A 15,434-nucleotide genomic window follows, 5' to 3' on the forward strand; every position below is an offset into this window, starting at 1 on the left:
CAGTGCAGAAGGAAAATATGGAATTGGAGCTCCCACACAGACTCCCCACTGAGGCACTGCCTAGTGGAGGTATGAGAAGAGGGCCACCATCCTCCAGACCCCAGAATCATAGATCCACCAACAGCTTGCATCATGTGTCTGGCAAAGCCACAGACACTCAACACCAGCCTGTGAAAACAGCCGGGAGGGGGCAGTACCCTGCAAAGTCACAGGTGAAGAGCTATCCAAGGTAATGGGTGCCCATCTCTTGCATCAGCATGTCCTGGATGTGAGACATGAAGTCAAAGGAGATCATTTCACAGCTTTAAAATTTGACTTCTCCACTGGATTTTGTACTTGCATGGGGCCTGTAGTCCCTTCGTTTTGTCCAATTTCTCCCATTTGGAATGGATGTATTTGTCCAATGCCTGTACCCGCATTGTATCTGGGAAGTAACTAACTTGCTTTTGATTTTACAGGTTCATAGGTGGAAGGAACTTGCCTTGTCTCAGATGAGACTTTGGACTGTGGACTTTTTGAGTTAATGCTGAAATGAGTTAAGACTTTGGGGGGCTGTTGGGAAGGCATGATTGGTTTTGAAATGTGAGAACATGAGATGTGGGAAGGGCCAAGAGTGGAATGGTATGGTTTGGCTGTGTCCCCACCCAAATCTCATCTTGAATTGTAGCTCCCATAATTCCCATGTGTCATGGGAGGGACCCAGTGTGAGGTAATTGAATCATGGGGGCAGGTCTTTTTCATGCTCTTCTCATGATAGTGAATAAGTCTCATGAGATCTGATATTTGTTTTTTGTTTTTTTGAGATGGAGTCTCTCTCTGTTGCCAGGCTGGAGTGCAGTGGCACGATCTTGGCTCACTGCAACCTCCACTTCCCAGGTTCAAGCGATTCTCCTGTCTCAGCCTCCCAAGTAGCTAGGACTACAGGTGCGCACCACCACGCCCAGCTAATTTTTTTTTTTTTTTTTAAGTAGAGACAGGGTTTTACCATGTTAGCTAGGATGGTATCAATTTCTTGACCTTGTGTCCGCCCGCCTTGGCCTCCCAAAGTGCTGGGATTGCAGGTGTGAGCCACCAGGTACAGCCTGATCTGATGGTTTTATAAAGGGAAGTTCTCCTACACACCCTGTCTTGCCTGCTGCCATCTAAGACATGACTTTGATCTTCCTTCACCTTCCACCACGATCGTGAGGCCTCCCCAGCCATGAGGAAGTGTGAGTCCATTAAACCTCTTTCCTTTATAAATTACCCAGTCTTGGGTATGTCTTTATTAGCAGTGTGAGAACAGACTAATATAATGGGTAATTTATAAAGAAGAGAGGTTTAATTGATTCACAGTTTCACATTGTGGGGGAGGCCTCAGGAAACTTACAATCATGGCAGAAGGCAAAAGAGAAGCAGGTACCTTCTTCACAGGGTGGCAGGATGGAGTGAGTGCAAGCAGGAGAAATGCCAGACGCTTATAAAACCATGAGATCTTGTGAAAACTCACTCACTATCACGAGAACAGCATGGGGAAAACTGCTTCCTTGATCCAATTTCTTCCACCTTGTCCCACCCTTCACACGTGGGGGTTATGGGGATTACAATTCAAGGTGAGATTTGGGTGGTGACACAGAGCCAAGCCATATCATTGTCCAATGGGGATAAAAGCAAAATTCAGAACAATGTGTATAGGAAGCTGCAATTTGCATTTAAAATGCTTGTGTTCAGAGCCTAATTCTGAAACAGCACATAAAAAACTGGCATCAAGAGTTGATTTGGGTAGGAATCTTGGGTATGGAATAAGTGAGAAATGTACTTGTTTCTAAAAAATATGTGCACACATATTTGCAATGGCTAAAAGGTGTGTTAAGTAAAATTGATGGGACTCCATTGATTTGGACTGAGCTCCTGCACTAGACTCCAACAGACCAAATGGAAATGGAGTTACTCAACTAAAGTTCCATGTCACCAAACCAAAGTTAAATTGTTTATCTGATTTTCTGAGAAATCACAAGAGAGATGATAGCCAAATCCCCAAATAGGCCAGTTTTCAACCAGGATGATAAGGAAATCCCTTCTGCTTTAACCCTTATAAGGAAAATAACCTGAAGTAGCCTGGTGTTAACCAATCCGATTTTTAAAAAGTTATGCTGGCCAGGTGTGGTGGCTTATGCCTGCAATCCCAGTACTTTGACAGGCTGAGATGGGAAGATCACTTGAGCCCAGGAGTTTGAGAGTAGCCTGAGCAACATGGCAAAACCTTGTCTCTACAAAAAATACAAAATTAGCCAGGCATGGTGTTATGTGCCTATAGTCCTAGCTACTCAGGAGGTTGAGGTGGGAGGACTTATTGAGCCCAGGAGGTTGAGACTGCAGTGAGTGGTGATTGCACCACTGTACTCCAGCCTGGGTGACAGAGCGAGACCCTATCTCAATATAAATAAATAAATACAGATAAAAATTAGGCTGTTTCCTTATTTCTACTCAAGTTACTTTATGAAATTCAACTGTCCTGCCATGCCTAATGGTGTTCCTGTCTAAATCTTTAGTTGGGATGCTGCTAAATTCTTGAATTACTAATGAAAGCCAATGAGATCTTTAAATCCAATTTGTTGAAGTTTTATCTTTTGACTGGCAGAAATAACCCAAATGTCCATTGATGAAAGAATAGATAAAAGAAAATATAGCATATCCATATAATGGAAATATTTTGGCCATGCTACAACATGGATGAACCTTGAAGACATTATGCTAAGTGAAATAAGCCAGACACAAAAGGACACATATTACATGGTTCCACTTGTATGAGGTATCTAGAATAATCAAATTCATGAGACAGAAAGTAGGATAGTGATTACCAGGGGCTGGGGAAAGTGGAGAATGGTGAGCTAGTGTTTAATGGGCACAGAGGGTTTTGTTTGCTTACTTGTTTGTTTTGGGTACGGAAAACTGAAAAAGTTCTGGAGATGGATAGTGGTGATGATTGCACAACAATGTGAATGTTCTGAGTGCCACTGAACTTAAACATGGTTAAAATGGTAAATTTCATGTTATGTATGCTTTACCACAATTAAAATATGTATATGCAGTATCTTTTAAAGTCTTTATATTTACTTTTATATTCATTTTTCTTTAATTGAAGGAGATGGAAGACATTTCTACTAAAATTATAGATGCATTTATTATTTGACCAAGATGTATCCTACAGATATGCCTGCTCACATATGGAATGTCATTATGTTCAAAGTGATTCACTGCAACATTGTAATACTAAAAGACTGGAAATAAGGTATGTAACTAGAAGAAACTGGTTAATAAATTATGTGTATCCATGCAATAGAGTACTAAGCAACTGAAAAACAAATGAGGAAGATCTCTAATTTATTGATTTAGAAAGATTTTCAGGATAGATTAAGTGAAGAGAACTTATGCCAAGTGTATCTAGCATGCTACATTTGGCATAAGAAATGGGAGGAGTAAGACTATATATTCATATGAGCTTATGTTTGCACAAAACACTGAAAAGATAAACAAGAAGACACTAATAACAAGCGTTACCTGTAGCAGGCAAGGGGGATGGAGTCGATGGGAACCAGGGTTGAAGGGAGGTTTCTCTGTTTATATTCTAAAATAGTGTTCTGATTTTTGAACCATGTAAACATAGTATCTAATCAAAATAACAGTTATAAATATTTAGAAGGTGAAATAGGGAAAAGGGGGGAGTAATAAAGGGGATACTCAATTCATCCCTTCTACTGCTTACTGCCCCCCACATCAGCTTTATGAATGTTTTAGTTGGTTTCAAATCTGAGATTAACTGAAATAAATATAACATTACAATAGTTGTATTTCCGGCTCTTCACATGGATTAACTTAATCCTTCTAACAACATAATGAGATAGGTACCACATTAACATTCTCACTTTAACAAATAAGAAAACAGAGGCACAGAGAGGGTAAATAACTAACTCTAGCTCTCACACAGCTAGTAAATTGCTGTTAGAATTTGAGCCCAGGTGGGTGTGGTGGCTCATGTCTGTAATTCCAGCACTTTGGGAGGCTGAAGCGGTTGGATCGCTTGAGCCCAGGGGTTGGAGACCAGCCTGGGCAACATTGTGAAACTCCGTCTTTACAAAAAAAAAAAAAAAGAAAAGAAAAGAAAAAAAGAAAGCTAAAAGGGCATGGTGGCGGGCGCCTGTAGACCCAGCTACTAGGGAGGCTGAGGGGGGAGGATCGCCTGAGCCTGAGAAGTCAAGGCTGCAATGAGCCATGATTGTGCGTGCTACCGCACTCCTGTTTAGGCAACAGAGCGAGACCTGTCTTAGAAAAAAAAGAATTTGAACCTATGTCTAAAATTTTAAAATGTCATTATGTAAATTTGTATTTTACATTCCCATCATAAGCGCATGAGAATGCCTGTATCCCCATATGACAGGTGACACTGAGGAGCAGCAAAACTTAATTTTCTCCCACAGGCTAATGGAGGAGATACGGTTTATCGCTATTGTTTCAATTAGCAGTTTAACACTTGGAATTGAGTCCTCCAGACCCTCTGCGCTTTCTCCCCTCCGCCGAGAGGGGGCGCTCGCTACGACACGCCGATTTCTTATGGTCTTAATCGGCTTCCCAGGCACAGTGCGCGTGCGCTTAGCCTGTCCCAGGTGTCCAGCTTTGTGCCTGATTGATGTAATCCCGGCTGCGGTCGGCGCGCAGTTTTCAGTCAGGGCGGGACTGCGGGAAAAGAGCGTTCACTGGATCCAGAACGCCTCTGGGCCTCCAGGCCGAAGGGTTCTGGGCGGTCCTGGAAGGGTCTGGCGGCGAGTCGGGCAGCCCACGAGGGCGGGGAGGGCGGGGCCGGCCCCGCAGGGTCTTGGGCGTCGGTCGTCTGTGGGGCCGGAGCTGGGCGCGGAGCCCCTGACAGTGCAGGTACGGAGGCGCGACCCTGCTAACCGTCTGCTCCGCCGGCCCACTACGTATTCGTGAGGTTGCCGGCGGTGGGCTGGGGATTCGGTGCTGGTCTAGGGCAAGACACCGAGCCCTGTGTGCAGGGCGGGGACTGGCAGGGATGGGCTGGATCAGGGGTGGGCGCTTGCCGGGGTCTGGGGGCTCCGCCTGAGCGTTTGCCCCGAGGCCCGTCTGACCCACCTCAGCTCTTCAGCCTAGCAGTGTTCTCTTGGGATCAGAGTGACTGCGCCTTAGAGTTCCTCCAGAACTGCAAGGGTCTCCCTTCCGTTCCTGCGAGCGTCCGAGGCGCCCCTGAATCCATACTGAGCTACAGGTTTCCTGTGGGCACATGGTTGAGAAATTCGTGTCAAACGGGGAGAAAAATCTTAAAGGACTCACAGCATGGGAGTCTGGATATGTATGGCTTGTGTGTGTGATCCTACTGCTGGGGTCCGCCTTAGCTGGCAAGATGATCCTTGAAGTCATCTTGCGCATCCCTTATCTTTAGACAGAACCACAGCTAAATCACACAGATAAGGATCTCTGCTGTTTTTAGAGGCAGGGGTTTGAAAAGTTACCCTCATTTATTGCAGTGAGGACAGCAGCAAACCCATGTTGATCACTGGCTACTCGGGTATACTTAAGGTACTGAGAGGCGAAAAGCTGGGAGGTAGAGATTGACATCCTTTACTTAATGTACTGCCAAAGCCTAAGTTATGAGATGTTAAAAGAGATAATGATAACTTTATTTTAAAAAGGCATTTTTGTTCTCAAAAGCTGTTGGAAAATTCGTGGTTAAACTTTACTACAGAATATTGCAGAGCCTTTAATATGCTAATAATATTTACCATGAATCTCCAACTGGGGGTATGGTATGCAGAATTTCCCAAATTTTACTAGGATATACTGTTATTCTTGGGTGATGCCCCTGGTTAACATGTGGAACCGTTTGGGAATTGGAGTTCCAGAATTAGAAATTCAGGGTTTAGAAGGGGCAGTAGGGGTCAGTGCGTTTTGAGTTTTAATGGTGTGCACGTGTAATGGGATCTCGTTACAGTACAGGTTATGATTGGTTCTACATTTCTAACAAGTTCCCAGGTGATGCTAATGCTACTGGCCCATGGAACACAATCTGAGTAGCAAAAGTGTAGATCACTGGATTGAAAGTTAGAGACCATGTTTTCCAGAACAGAGTATGCTGCCTTGAGAGATTAACTTTGTCCAGGCCTGTAAGATAGGAGTTTGGACTACAAGATCTCAAATATTTCTTTCAGATTTAAAATTCTGTGAGTCTAGTCTAGTTATCCCCGTAGTGTTGAATTCTATCTAAAATATTCTTGCCAATTTGGTAAATTTTGCAGTTTGGCTTGAACATTTAAAATAATGGGGAATTGTCTACAAATAAGGCATCCCATTTTATTCTTGGAATAGCTCAAGAAGGAAGTTCTTCATGTTCCTGAAATACATCTCTGCAACTTCCATGCTGTTGGTCCTAGATTATCTCTCTTTTTTTTTTTTTTTTTTTTGAGGCGGAGTCTCGCTCTGTCGCCCGGACTGGAGTGCAGTGGCCGGATCTCAGCTCACTGCAAGCTCCGCCTCCCGGGTTCACGCCATTCTCCTGCCTCAGCCTCCTGAGTAGCTGGGACTACAGGCGCCCGCCACCTCGCCCGGCTAGTTTTGTATTTTAGTAGAGACGGGGTTTCACCGTGTTAGCCAGGATGGTCTCGATCTCCTGACCTCGTGATCCACCCGTCTCGGCCTCCCAAAGTGCTGGGATTACAGGCTTGAGCCACCGCGCCCGGCCCCTAGATTATCTCTTAATCAAACAGAAAAAAAGTGTCACCCGTCTTCCTAAAAAGTTGACTCCAAGTATTAGATGACAGCTGTGCCTACTATGATTTTTGTAAGTGGAATTGTGTTTAATTCTTCCGTTATGTTTAAGAAATCCCTTTCTTTTTTTTTTGAGACTGAGTCTGGCTCTGTCACCCAGGCTGGAGCGCAGTGGCTGGATCTCAGCTCATTGCAAACTCCGCCTCCCAGGTTCACACCATTCTCCTGCCTCAGCCTCCCGAGTAGCTGGGATTACAGGCGCCCGCCACCTCGCCCGGCTAGTTTTTTGTATTTTTTAGTAGAGATGGGGTTTCACCGTGTTAGCCAGGACGGTCTCGATCTCCTGACCTCATGATCCACCCGTCTCGGCCTCCCAAAGTGCTGGGATTACAGGCTTGAGCCACCGCGCCCGGCCTAGAAATCCCTTTCTTAAATTTGTCTTTGTTATGTGTGGAGTGTAGTGGGGCTTTGGCTGGACTTTGAAGGATGAGTGTGGCTTGCAAGACTAGAAAAGTATCTTAAGCAGCTGACAGTGGTGCAGAGATGGGATTGCATCTGTTGAATCCAGGATTGTTTGATTATAGCAAGAAATGAGATTATCAATGAGAGATGTCGAGCAGATGGATGTAGGGACAAAGCAGTGTTTTAGCAGATGTATTTGCTTTACTGTGACGTATAAGATGGTTGGAACTAGGGAAGGAGGGGGAGAGGGGGAGCTGGATAGGCTTCGCGTAGCAATGTTAGAGAATTTAGGTTGATGATAATAATAATGCCTTGTATTTATGTATGACACTTTACAGAACTTTTCACAGGCATGATCTCATTTGATCTAATATTCCTATGAGGTAGGCAGAGCAGCTGTTATGCTGTTTTGTAGATGATGCACCAAAGAGGGTAAATGATTTGCCTTGATTTTCAAAGCTATTACATGGCAGCCTGAAGTAATGATAGTGATAGTGGAGGAGAAAGGAAAGATGCAGGAGGGAGTACTAAGGACGAATTGATAAGTGGGGCCTGACTGTGAGGATACAAAGGAGAAGAAATTGTTAGGGAAGAGTCAAAGTAGTTGGGTGAATCATAATGCCATTGACAACTGCCACTCTAGGTTTTACTCTGCAAGCTCTATCATTGCTAGCAGCTGCTTGGAGTTACAGGTTGAGAGGGATTCTAGATGATTCCCAGGTTGCTTGGCCTGTCTACAGCTACTAGGTGATACTGGGTGCGCTTGGACTATCCGTCTCATACCAAGTAAAATAGGAACTTGGTTCTCAGTGTCCCCTGAAGAGGTAAGAGCTGAAATATTGCTGGATTCATGTCTATATTAAGGTCCTTGCCATACTGGAGACTCTTGACTTTGGCTTTGTATCATTTTGCTTTTGAGATTCAGGCTGATATTAGTTGAATGTGGTCAAGGGACAGGTTAGCTGTTTAGTCTGGCCTCCCCAAGGGCTTCACTACAGCAGAGCATGGGCCCTTGCTGCCCCCAAATCCTCCCTAATGCTGTTTCCCAGGAGATCTGCACCTCACCTAGAGCCGTCTCTGTTATTCTTTTACCCTGGAAGTATATGAGATTGAGATTTAGTGTCACTACCAAATTCCACAGAACCTAGGGCTGTTCCTGCACTTTTAGTTTCTTAGGCTCCTATCTGGAGTGGAAAGAGCCATGTTTACTGAGGGTTGGGGGAGAGATGTGTGTGTGCATGTGTGTGTGCACTTGAGTATTGATTTCCCCAATGGTGGTGGTCTTCAGGGGTTGATCTACTCTCCGGGAAAACTGTCAGACAATTTATATCCTGAGTGTGATGTTGGTACAGGCATCTATTCAACATTGAATGCCTTCTCTGTGCAAAGCCCTATGTTTAGTGCTTAGATACTGAGATGGATACAATCCTCTGTCCTGGAGGAATTCATAGTAGAGTAAGAGACGATATTTTAAATAGAATGTGGTATTGAAATAGAGATATGTCCCAAGTGCTCTGTGAGGGCAGAGGAGGGAATGATTAGCTTTACATGGAGAAGCCAGAAGAGTCTTTAGGAAAGAGGTGAGAATTGGGCTGAGCCTTGAAGGATGAGGAGGAAGAATGGTCCTGGTGATACTTGTAACATTTGCAGATGCATAAAGGGAAAGGCAGATAGATGCAAGTGGCTGGAATAAAAGAGAACTTTGGTGATTGATGCGACCGGATTCATAATGAAGCCACGTTGTTGTATTTTGTTTTGTTGTTTAGAGATGGGGTATCGATATGCTGCCCAGGCTGGAGTGCAGTGGCTATTCACAAGCAAGATCATCAGGCACTACAGCCTGGAATTCCTGGCCTCAAGTGATCCCCTTCAGCCTCCTGAGTATAGGTGGGTCTGCAGGCTGCTGTGCCAGTTTGAGAATTTGAGGCCAGTGTTTTTTTTTTTTTTTTTTTTTTTTTGAGATAGAGTCTCACTCTGTCACCCGGACTGGAGTGTGGTGTGGTGGTGCGATTGTGGCTCACTGCAACCTCCTGAGTATTTGGGACTATAGCTACTACAACTAGGACTACTCAGCGTCCTTAGTAACTGGAACTATAGGCATGCATCACCATGCCCAGCTAATTTTTGTATTTTTAGTAGAGACAGGGCTTCACCGTGTTGGCCAGGCTGGTCTCAAACTCCTGGCCTCAAGTGATCTTCCCGCCTTGGCCTCTGAAAGTGCTAGGATTACAGGTGTAGCCACTGTGCTTGGTCAAGACCAGGTTGTTAATGGCCTGTAGTGCAGTGCTAAAAATATTTCATTTTGTGGGCAGAGAAACCACCGGAGGCTTTTAGGCAGGAAGATGATGTGATTGTATTTTGGGAAGCTAAATGTGGAAATAGACTGAAGGGGAAGAACCTGGTTCAGGGACATCGGGAGACTCTTGTAATATCATGGACATGGTTTAGGGCTGATCTAAGGATTAGGTCAGTGGGGACGGAGAGGGCAGGGTGAATCTGAGAGAGACTGGAGAAACAGAATTAACCAGACATAATGACTAAATTGGTTGTTGAGAACAAGAGAGGGAGTTGTTGCAAATGACTCAGTTTTCTATTTTGAGTGGATGGTAGTGCCAATAGCAAAGAGGGAATATAGAAGAGGAGCCTTTTTTTTTTCTTTTCTTTTTTTTAAAGTGAGGGAGATATCAAGTGTATTTTGGGTCATATTGAACTTGAGGGCTCTGTGGCGGTTAGCAGACAGGGTGAGATATGAGTCTGAAGTTCAGAAGAATTTCTGTCTAGGGGCAGTAAGTATGAGTGGTAGTTGAAGTTGTAGGAATGGATGAGCTCTCCCAGCCATGCTTATAGAAGGCTGAAAATAATGACAGAGGAGATGAGTATGATTGACATGCTAGGGTAACAGAGAGTGTTGTCCAGGAAGCTAGGAACGGAGAAAATTCCTGAAAAGGATTGACAATCTCAGTTGCTACAGGGAGGTCAAGTTAGGATGAGCTTGGGAAACGCACCTTGATGTTGTGTAGAACATTGTGGTCACCAGGGCTCATTTAAATTGTGAGCAGCTTCAGTGAGTGGTAGGGATGGAGCCAGATAGCAGTGGATTGAGAAGTAGATGGGAAGTGGGGATAGAGAACGTGTACTCACTTTGAGTAGTTCAGCAGAGAAAGGAAGAATACAGAATGGTGGCAGCTTGTGGAGGAGGTAGCAGGGACTAGTATTTCCTATAATGGAAGAGTCTTGTTTATGGCTTTTCTGATGCCATGTAAGATCCAGTAGAGAGGGTGCAATGAAGACACAAGAGAAAGGACGATTGCTAAATCAGGTCCTCAGAGGAGAGGGAAAAGGGTGGGCCTTGAAAAGAAGGGGATACCATTTTCTTTAAAGAGGAATGTGGGAAGAAAGGAAGGAATTTAGGAAGAAAGAGATAATGACATATGCATGTAGATATATCTAAATTTGCAAAGAACTTCTTAACTAATAGGGCCAGTTTTCTTTTTCAGCAAGGTTATCTGCTGAGAGGTGGGGATACTGGTGTTGGCTTGGGTGGGAGTAAGGACTCGAAAATGGTAAAAATGGTGAAGGAAGCTTGAAACAACTGTTAAGAGGAAAGAGGAAGACAGTGGAATTGAAATAAGCTCTAAGAGTATTGAGTACCCTCTGAACGGAAATCCTACGCTATAAGCCCCCACTTCATCTTTCTCATAATAATAATGGCTGACATTTATTGAGTGCTTTATATGAGGCACTGTTCTAAGTGATGTTCAGGCATTCTCATGTGATTTTTACAACAATCCTGTTAGAAAGTTACTGTTATTATCCCTTTCTTCCAGAAGAGGAAATTGAGGCATGGAGGATTAGTAGCACTTGTATTTGATGAATCTCTTACCTCTGCAGAAATGAATTCTTTCTCCTGAGGCATCAGAGAAGGCAGAAATTTAATCCCAACTCCCAGTTTCTGGACCTTGAGAGCCTAGAGTCTAGGGTTGCTAAGGAGGGAATCTTACCATGCCAGTTTGTGGGCATGATGGTGGCATGGAGGGGGCAGGACAGTGGCATGGAGGGGGCAGGACAGTGGAATCAGTGTTACTGTCAGCTTTTGACAACTACATAGGGAAACTTGGATATTCTTGAGTGATTTTCCAGCATCCTGACTAGAAAGACAAGTGACCAATAGTGATTTGTCAGGAATTGTGGGCTGAGATTGTGTCACCTGAGAGGTGAATAAGAAGAGAGACCTTGTCCCTGTTCCTATCGCCTAGAAAAGGATAATTTTTTCTTGGCAGAGAGACTAGGCAGATCTAAAACCTTATATAATAACATAATGATTATTAACTCACCTTATGTGTTTTCTCAGTTTGTGTGACAGATACAGTTTGTAGATAAGCTGTATACCTGACTTGAGTGAAAGGAGAGAGTGATGGGATGGTGTGGATGGAAGAGAAACAGACTTACCTTTTCCTGCTGCAGCCACTGAAGCATCATCTCTGTGTCCTTCCTTTTGAGGTTGCCATGGATACGCCTTTGCATGGTGGTTTGAGGAGATTGATTTCCATTATGATCAGATGATGACGTGGGTTTAAAAAGAGAAAGGATGGAATGCTCTGCTTTTGGGGAGTGGCCGGCGAGCTGCCCAAAAGGCAGAGCCCAGTACAGCCGATGGGGCTGTGGCTTTGTTGGCTGCTTTGGCTTTTGCTGAAGTTGTGAAATGGTGCATCTCTCTCTTTAGAGCGCAGGCTCAGGGTTCCCTGTCTACAGGGTCCTAGTGCCAGGAACTTGCTGGTTGATTCAGGGGGAGGAATCAGCAGGAACTTCAAACAGGCTAAGTCAGACTTCTCATACCACTGAGAGCATTGCAGTTCTTGAGTACAGGACTGAGTGCCTCTTACCTTCCTGCAGAAGTTCCTATATTGAAGATAAGTGAAGCATATAGCATAGCTTTTCTTCTTGACTCTTAGAGGTCTGGGCCCTTGGAGGTGGGCCTGGAAGTCACTGGATATTTCTGGGGGAAGGGGACATTTTGAGATGGAGTAGAACTGCATTCAGAGTGGGAGTGGGTCTGTAGACATTTTTTAGGGTAATGAGGAGCTGGAGAAGGGAAGGAAGTCCATTGAGTGTGTAGGCCCTATCTATGAAATCTGTAAGGCAGATACTGAGTAGGACCTCGGAACAAAAAGCTCTGTACACATTGTCTTCTGGGGTCCTGTGAATATCTGGAATCCAGCTTTCCAAGCTTCCAGTCTCCCAGCCTCCATTTACCACTCAATAAGCAGACCTTTTCCTTTCTGACTCCTGAAGGACTTAGGTCCACACTTATCTCTTCCTTATTAGTGCTTTCAGAGATGTATAGTTTTGCCTTGCTGTCAGACTGCCTGGGTTTCAGACAAGCTCCTCTAGGAGTGGGAAAGCAGGGAAAGCAGACAGTTGGGTTAGCCCAGGATCAAGGTTTGATAAGGTGAGACAAGAGGAGATCAAGGTATCAAAGAATGCTGGGGTGCCAGTAAAAACAAGGTAGAAATGGTTCAGACAGGGGAGAAATGGTAGAGATGGAAAAGAGTCTTTTTCCTCCTCACTTTCTCCTTTTTAATTCTCCAAAATCTTATTTTCCTATAATTTCCTGAAATTTCTCTAAGACTATTGGCAGTTTATTTACTAGACACGGATATTTCTCCCTCCTCTCTTCCCATTTTTCTAGCTATTTTAGTGGTATTTAATATCATTGGAGAGGAAAATGGACTAGAAATCCAAGAGGTTGTCTGTCTCCTCCCTGGCTGGGGTAACATTAACCCAGGATTGTCCCATGGGATATGGGCCTGGGCCCGGTAATGCTGTGGAAGGAGCACCTACCTGTAGAGATATTCAGATGTGCCCCTCTGCCATTTTTTGGCTATGAGACTTAGGCAAGTCATTTGACTTCTGAGACACAGTTCTATCATCTGTGGAATGGAGAGAATGGAATCTGTTTTGGCTACCATCACAGGTTCATTTTTGAAGGAGATAGTGAAGTACATGTATTCGTGTATACAATTAAGTTTTCCCCAGAGAAGGCCCTAAGAACGGGACGCATTTTCTCTCTCCTAACATGTTGTTTCCCCTCCCATTTCTTCAATTCTGTTAATGTTTCAATTATTACATTTCTCATGCTTGAAAACTTCCTGAGTTTATTCATTTACTTATTCATGCATTCATTGACCCATCCATTTATCCTTGCAGCATTTGAGTTCCTACTGTGTGCAAGTCATCATGGATATTCCCTTAAAATAATGAATGAAGATGTTATCTGCCATTTGGTGAGCATACAGACATTGTGCTAAATGCTTTATTTAAATCTTGTTTAATCTTCAGAATGTCCCTGTGAGGTAACATTATTTCTTCCTTTTTGCGGTTGAGGTAACCAGGGCTCAGGAAGTTAAATATCTTGCTCAGAGGAGAACCAAAGGTGTATTCAGGTCTGTCTCCAGAGCCCGTGTAGGCCTGCTGCCTCTTTCCTCATGTTTGATCTATTACAGGGCCTTCTTAGGGCTTTTTTGGTACTGTCTCTGAATTGGCCTCTTTCTTCTCACTCTCCTGATCCTGGTTCAGGCCTTCCTTACCCTATGTTCACTATTGCAGCAGCCTCCTTGCTGTTATTCCTGTCTTTGCCAGGTTGCTCCTGCCTGCACTCCATCCTGCAGGTGTCATCAGTTTGATCTTCCTAAAATAATTTTCACTATGCTGTCTCCTGCTCAGGAACAGGACTGCCTTCCTGTGATTATTGGATCAAGACCATCTGTGTCTGCCTGATGTTAAACTTCTTGCCTACCCACAGTAACCTCCCAGTACATTGCAATGTTAAGATGTTTATTTATTCAATAAATATTTGACCATGAGCTATGTACTGGCTACTGGATCATAAAGAGGAAAAGGTGTGGGCTATGCTTCAAAAACCTTGTAGTTTGATAGAATAACTCATCTAGAATTCATTACTTCAGCTAAGCCAGTATTCTTTACTATTCCCTGGTCAAGCCAAGTTATTTCTGCCTCTATTCATACTGTGTTCACAACTTACAGGGCTTTCTGGGCCTTTCCACATATTTTCTAAAATCCCCATAATTCAAGGCATGCTTAGGTACCCCCTTTCTTTCTAATTTACCTCTCTCTATAATTTCTTATAATATTTATTATGTAGCTGTATATACCATTATCATGTCAGGTAATTCTTTGCACTTCTATAATTTCTGTACTTTTTACAAGGTACTTTTTTTTTTTTTTTTTTTTTTTTGAGTCTCAGTCTGTCACCCTGGCTGGAGTGCAGTGGTGTGATCTTGGCTCATTGCAACCTTCACCTCCCGGCTTCAAGCCTAAAGTCTCTCAAGTAGCTGAGATTATAGGCATGCGCCACCACACCCAGCCCATTTTTGTATTTTTAGTAGAGATGGGGTTTTTCCATGTCACCCAGGCTGGTCTTGAACTCCTGGTCTCAAGTGAGCCACCTGCCTCAGCCTCCCAAAGTTTTGGGATTACAGGCATGAGCCACCACGCCTGGCCTACAAGGTACTTGTATATGCTTTAGCTTTTTTGAACCTCATAATACTGACATAGATATGGCAGATATTATTTCCATTTCATAGGAAAATAAACAGATTCCAAGAAGTTGGGGGACTGTTGATACCTATGTGGTTAGTGAGTTGTGAGGCTATTTTTAGATCTGAGCTCTTTTGAATTTTTGAAGGCAGTGTGGCCTACAGGAAGAGCAGTGCGTTGGAAGCCTAGAGATGTTTGTGGTAATGGTGAGGGGTAGTAGAAAGCACAGAGGGCTCTGGGTCAGGTCGTTTCCAGTTTTGGCTCTACTACTCACAGCCTGTGTAACTTCAGGGAAGTTGCTCAGTTCTCAAAGCCTCAGTTGTCTTGTCAGCATCATCCCTGGCCAACCTCTCATTGGGGTTATTGTAATGTCCATATATGATGACATTGTTCTTAGCTAACATTTATTTAGTACTTACAAATACCAGGCAGTGTTCTGGATGCTTTGTATGGATTATCTCAGCTAATCCTCACGATACCTCTCTGAAATATGTTCTTTGTTACTTCCCCATGGCAGATGAGGGAATTGAGGCATAGAGATGTTAAGTAACTAGACCAAGTTTATGTAGCTACCAAGTGGTAAAGCCAGGAAAGTAGCCTGAGTCTAGAACCAGTACTCAACCATGGTTCTATAAAATGTCTTTTTTTTTTTTTTTTTT

At 43.8% G+C, this 15,434-nt stretch overlaps 1 protein-coding gene across 4 annotated transcripts in view; it reads left to right on the forward strand.

The window, feature by feature from the left end:
- Positions 1-4,614: 4,614 nt before the first annotated feature.
- Positions 4,615-15,434, forward strand: part of DCTN1 (dynactin subunit 1) — a 31,985-nt gene continuing 21,165 nt past the window's right edge. For 2 of the 4 annotated variants that reach the window (XM_017860117.1, XM_017860122.1), the window contains exon 1: positions 4,848-4,908. The gene's annotated coding sequence lies outside the window, so the exon portion shown is untranslated. Of the gene's footprint in view, positions 4,909-15,434 lie in introns of all 4 variants that reach the window. The other 2 variants (XM_017860121.1, XM_017860119.1) reach the window with 2 other exon arrangements.

The sequence above is a fragment of the Rhinopithecus bieti genome, unplaced genomic scaffold (genome assembly GCF_001698545.2).
Source record: "Rhinopithecus bieti isolate Rb0 unplaced genomic scaffold, ASM169854v2 scaffold_54265, whole genome shotgun sequence".
Lineage (NCBI taxonomy): Eukaryota > Metazoa > Chordata > Mammalia > Primates > Cercopithecidae > Rhinopithecus > Rhinopithecus bieti.